Source organism: Tachyglossus aculeatus, chromosome 8 (genome assembly GCF_015852505.1).
Source record: "Tachyglossus aculeatus isolate mTacAcu1 chromosome 8, mTacAcu1.pri, whole genome shotgun sequence".
Lineage (NCBI taxonomy): Eukaryota > Metazoa > Chordata > Mammalia > Monotremata > Tachyglossidae > Tachyglossus > Tachyglossus aculeatus.
The window spans coordinates 31,667,545-31,673,544 of NC_052073.1; positions in this window are offsets into that span (position 1 = coordinate 31,667,545).

Below are 6,000 nucleotides of genomic sequence, written 5' to 3' on the forward strand. Positions count from 1 at the left end.
AGCCATCCTGAAGATGGCTGGTGAAATCTGGATGAAACATGGACAAAAATAATTCCAAATGTGACCCACGGCCAACACTAGAATAATAATATATTGAATTTGTATAGAACTGGTTTTTCCAAAGCCTTTCGCACCCAGATATCCCATTTGCCCCCTCACAACATCCCTTCGAGGTAGGGAGAGGCTGGTATTATTGGCCCCAATTTACAGATGAGACACCGAGAATCACGGAGCAGTTAAGTGACTTGCCCAGGGTCAAGCCGGGGCAGAGCTGGGATTAGAATCAGGGTCTCCTGACTCCTTAACCTATGCGCTTTTCCATTCGATTTATCATTATCATCCGATTTATCATTCCTGATCATGAAAGAGAATGAGCTAATCAAGGTTCAGGTAGATTTGCCTTTGGAGTAGATTATGTCTGTGTGACTTTCCACAAACCACACAGCCACAGATGGGAAGCACTGTGGCCTAGAACGTGGACCCGGAGTCAGAGGACCTGGGTTCCAATTCTGGCTCTGTCAGTTGCCTGTTCTGTGATCTTGGGCAAGTCACTTACCTTCTCTGGGCCTCAGTTTCTTCACCTGTAAAATGGGGATTCAATATCTCCCTCTTATTTAGACTATGAGCCCCTTGTGGGACAGGGCCCGTGCCTGACCTGATTAAATTATATCTACCCCCCACTTAGAACAGTGCGTGACAATGGTATTTAAGTGCTTACTATGTGCTAAGCACTGGGTAGATACAAAGTTATCAGATTGTCCCACATGAGGCTCACAGTCTTAATACCCACTTTACAGATGAGGAGAAGTTAAGTGACTTGCCCAAAGTCACACAGTCGCTAAGTGGCGGAGCGGGGATTAGACCTCTGACTCACAAACCCGTGCTCTTTCCGCTAAGCCACGCTGCTATTTACGCTTAAGTAAACACTTAACAAATACCATAATTATTATTGATTATTATGGCAGGCAATCCTACTCTGTATTCATTCATTCATTCGTACTTATTGAGCACTTACTGTGTGCCAAGCATTGTACTAAGTGCTTGGGAGAGTACAATAACACAACAAACAGACGCATGCCCTGCCCATAACAAGCTCACAGGACAGATATGAATATGCATTAATAAATGAATAAATTACAGATATATAATAAGTGCCCTGGGGCTGGGAGAGGAGATGAATGAAGGGAGTCAGGGTGATGGAAAAGGGAGTGGGAGAAGAGGAGGGCGGTCTTAGGGAAGGCTTCTTGGAGGAGATGTGCCTTCAATGAGGCTTTGAGCCTGATATGAGGAGGGAGGGAGTTCCAAGCCAGAGGTAGGATGTGGGTGAGAGGTTGGCGGCGAGGTAGGCGAGATCCAGGTACAGTGAGAAAGTTAGCATTAGAGGAACAAATTGTGCAGGCGAGGAAAGTAGGAAAGTAGCGAGGTAAGGTAGAAGGGGGAAAGGAGATTGAGAGCTTTAAAGCCAATGGTTAGGAGCTTTGCTTGATGCCTGGAGTTCAAGAGTTTCTTGAGGAGTGGGGAAAGATGGTCCGAAGGTTTTTATAGGACAATGATCTGGGCAGCAGAGTGAAGTGTGGCGTGGGGAGAGGCAGGAAGGTCGGCAAGGAGGCTGAGACAATAATCTCGGTGCTTGTATTAAAGTGGTAGCAATTTGGGTGGCGAGGAAGGGGCGGATTTTAGCGATGTTGTGACGGTGGAACTGATGGGATTTAGTGATGGCTTGAATATGTGGGTTGAATGACAGGAGTCAAGGATAACGCCAAGGTTACAGGCGTGTGTGACAGGAAGTTATGGTGGTGCCGTCTACCGTGATGGGAAAGTGAGCAGGAGGACAGGTGTGGGTGGGAAGATAAGAAGTTCAGTTTTAGCCATTTTAAGTTTGAGGTGATGGGAGAACATCCAAGTAGAGATGTCTTGAAGGCAGGAGGAAATACGAGACTGCAGAGAGGGTGAGAGACCAGGGCTGGAGATGTAGATTTGGGGTATCATCCTCATAGAGGTGGTAGTTGAAGCCGTGTGAGTGAATGGGTTCTCCAAGGGAGTGGGTGTACATGGAGGATAGAAGGGGACCCAGAACTGAACCTTGAGGGACCTCCACAGTTGGGGAGCGGGAGGCGGAGGAGTCTCCGATAGAAACTGAGAGAGAGAGCGTGGCCAGAGAGATAGAAGGAGAAGCAGGAGAGGACAGTGTCAGGAGAAGGGGCGGTCGACAGTGTCGAAGGCAGCTAAGAGGTCTAGGGGGATTAGGATGGAGTAGAGGCCGTTGGACATACCAAGGAGATCAATTGGTCAAAGAACAGTGCTTTGCACATAGTAAGCGCTTAATAAATGCCATTAAAAAAATTGGTTGTGTTTTGAGAGGGTAGTTTCTGTGGAGTAATGGGGATGGAAGCCCGATTGGAGGGGGTCAAGGACAGAATTGGAGGAGAGGAACTTATGATGGTGGGTATAGACAACTCGCTCAAGGAGTTTGGAGAGGAATGGCAGGAGAGAGATGGGGCGATAACTGGTGGGAGCTGTGGGGTCAATGGAGGGGTTTTTTTTAGGATAGGGGAGATATGGGCATGTCTGAAAGCCGTGGGGAAGAAGCCACTGGAGAGTGAACAGTGAAGATGCCAGTTAGGGACGGAAGATGGGAGGAGGCAAGTGTTTTGATAAGAGAAGATAAGAGAAGCAGCGTGGCTCAGTGCAAAGAGCATGGGCTTTGGAGTCAGAGGTCATGGGTTCAAATTCCGGCTCTGGTAATTGTCAGCTGTGTGACTTTGGGCAAGTCATTTCACTTCTCTGTGCCTCAGTTCCCTCATCTGTAAAATGGGGATTAAGACTGTGAGCCCCCCGTGGGACAACCTTATCACCTTGTAACTTCCCCAGTGCTTAGAACAGTGCTTTGCACATAGTAAGCGCTTAATAAATGCCATTATTATTATTATAAGGTGCGAAGGAATGGAGTTGGTTGTGCCAGTGGAGGGGGTGGTTAGCAAAGGGGGTTGGTTTCCTGATTCCTCGGAGCACCACTTTCAGAGCCTGAGAAGGATAGACACAGCCCCCCACTCCCACCCCCCCTAAGTGGGTTAGGACCATAAAACATTAATGTGCTAATTTATGGGACAAACTTCCTGTCAAGAAGGGAAGATTAGACCACAAAAGCCAATACCCTAGAAATGCAGGCACAGTTCTTGCTTCCTCCAAAGCCGTGAGCTCCACGGTTTCTTTTGCTGTTGAGTTTAGTAGATTGTTCCTGTCAGAGACCCAGGTGGCAGATAGGAACATTTTCACCCACTCAGCGGGGCCAAATTAGAGTAACCATGGCAATTACCTGGTGGATTTTGCAGTACACTAGCGCTCTGATCGGCCTAAAACACCCGCAGAAGCTGCCCTACATTTCAGGAGCTCCCAAACGCCCCATTTGCACAAATCCCTGACATTTCAAAGCCACTGAAACAACACTGTCATTCTGGTTTTACATCTCCTGCTCCGGGTGAATCAACAGACTGAACAAGCCTTCTTGAAACAATGCATGATTCAGTGACCCAGCCTTAAGCCAAACAAACCTTTCTTTTCAGGAGCAGCGCAACTACAAGCATGATGCATCATGTGAGTTTGGAACAGATACACTTTCCTCTGCATCCAATCTTTTGGGCTTGGGAGACACATTCCCTGCAATGATGCAGATTTTTCAGCTTGTGACAAGCCCAAAAGATTGGGCCCAAACTCTGTTATATTGTACTCTCCCAAGCGCTTAGTAAGGGCTCGATAAATACAATTTATTGATTGACTGGTGCCTCAGATAGACTATTCACTTGTCCAGTCTTCAGGGACTGGGAATGATGGGAAGATTCAGATCAAGGTGGCTGCCAAAGACTTGGAGTAAGAAGCTGGATTCAGGCTTAGCATCGTGCAATTCCCATAGTGGGCTCTCAGTCAATCAATTAATGGTTTTTAGTGAGCTCCTAATGTGTTCAAAGCAAGTAGTAAGCACCATTGAGAGTACAGTAGGGTTAGTAGACATGACCTCTGTCTCCAAGGAGCTTGCAATCAAGTGGGGAGGACTGACACTCAGATTACAGGGAAGAGAAAGCAATAGACTGTAAAGATGTACACAGGAACTCCGTGAAGGAGATTTCATGAAGGCATTGGAGAATCAGTCATTCATTCATTCACTCATTCAGTTGTATTTAGTGAGCACTTACTGTGTGCAGAGCACTTTACTAAGCCCTTGGGAGAGAATCACTAACTCTCCATCCGCTCCCACCCTCACACTGACCTCACCCTCCCCTGACTCCATGGCTCCCTCCAGTTATCACCTCATCTCCCTCCTACCATTCCTCTCCAAACTCCTTGAGCGAGTCGTCTACGCCGCTGTCTCGAATTCCTCTCCTCCAAATCTCTCCTGGACCCCCTCTAATCTGGCTTCCGCCCCCTTCACTCCACAGAAATCACCCTCTCAAAGGCCACCAATGACCTCCTTCTTATCAAATCCAACAGCTCCCACTCCATCCTAATCCTCCTTGACCTCTCAGCTGCCTCGACACTGTGGACCATCCCCGTCTCCTGGAACCGTTATCTAACCTTGGCTTCACTGACTCTGTCCTCTCCTGGTTCTCCTCTTATCTCTCTGGCCATTCATTCGCAGTCTTTTTTGTGGGCTCCTCCTCTGCCTCTCACCCCCTAACTGTGGGGGTCCCTCAGGGTTCAGTTCTTAGTCCCCTTCTGTTCTCCGTCTACACTCATTCTCTTGGAGAACTCATTCACTCCCATGGCTTCAACTACCGTCTCTATGCAGATGATACCCAAATCTACATCTCCTCCCCTGACCTCTCTCCAGGCTTGCAACTCCTCCTGCCTTCAAGACATCTCTATTTGGATGTCCTCCCGTCACCTCAAACTTAACATGTCCAAAACAGAGCTCCTTATCTTCCCACCCAACCCCTGTCCTCTCCTGGACTTTCCCGTCACTGTAGATGGCACCACCAACCCTCCCAACTCAAGAACCCATAATCTGGGCATTTTCCTTGATTCATCCCTCTAATTCACCTTGCACTTTCAATCCGTCACCAAATCCGGTCGGTCCCACCTTCATAACATTGCTAAAATCTGTCCTTTCCTCTCCATCCAAACTGCTACCATGTTAATACAATCACTCAACCTATCCTGCCTAGATTACTGCATCAGCCTGCTTGCTGACCTCCCTACCTCCTGTCTCTCCCCACTCCAGTCCATACTTCACTTTGCTGCCCGGATCATCTTTCTACAGAAACATTCAGGACGTGTCACCACCCCCGCCCCCCTCAAAAATCTCCAGTGGTTGCCCATCCACCTCTGTATCAAACAAAACTCCTCACCCTTGGCTTCAAAGCATTTCATCACCTTGTGCCTTCCCACCTCACCTCGCTTCTCTCCTTCTACAACCCAGTCCGCATACTTTGCTCTTCTGGTGCTAACCTTCTCACTGTGCCTCCAAATTGCCTGTCTTGCCACCGATCCCAGGCCCACATCCTGCCCCTCCCTCCTCAATCTGCCAGACAATTACTATCCACCCCCGACCACAGCCTTATTGAAGGCATATTGAGGCCTTCCCAGACTAAGCCCCACTTTTCCTCATCTCCCACTCCCTTCTGCATCATCCTTACTCCCATTCCTCTTCCCCACCCTCCAAGCCCCACAGCAGCTTATGTATTTGTAATTTTATGTATTTGTTCTGATGTCCATTTATATTGATGACTGTCTCCCCCCCACCCAGACTGTGAGCTCGATGTGGGTATGGATTGTCACTGTTTACTGTTGTATTGTACTTTCCCAAGCATTTAGTACAGTGCTCTGCACACAGTAAGCCCTTAATAAATGTGATTGAATGAATGATCTCAGGAAACCAGAGACCAGCTGTAGCAAGGAGAGCAGTAGAAATGGAATCTTATTGACCAAATGGTCCATAGCAGAACTTTGACCCTGCTCTGTGGGCTCCGTTGAACAATATAGAATATGAGGAGAAGCCCAACTGGC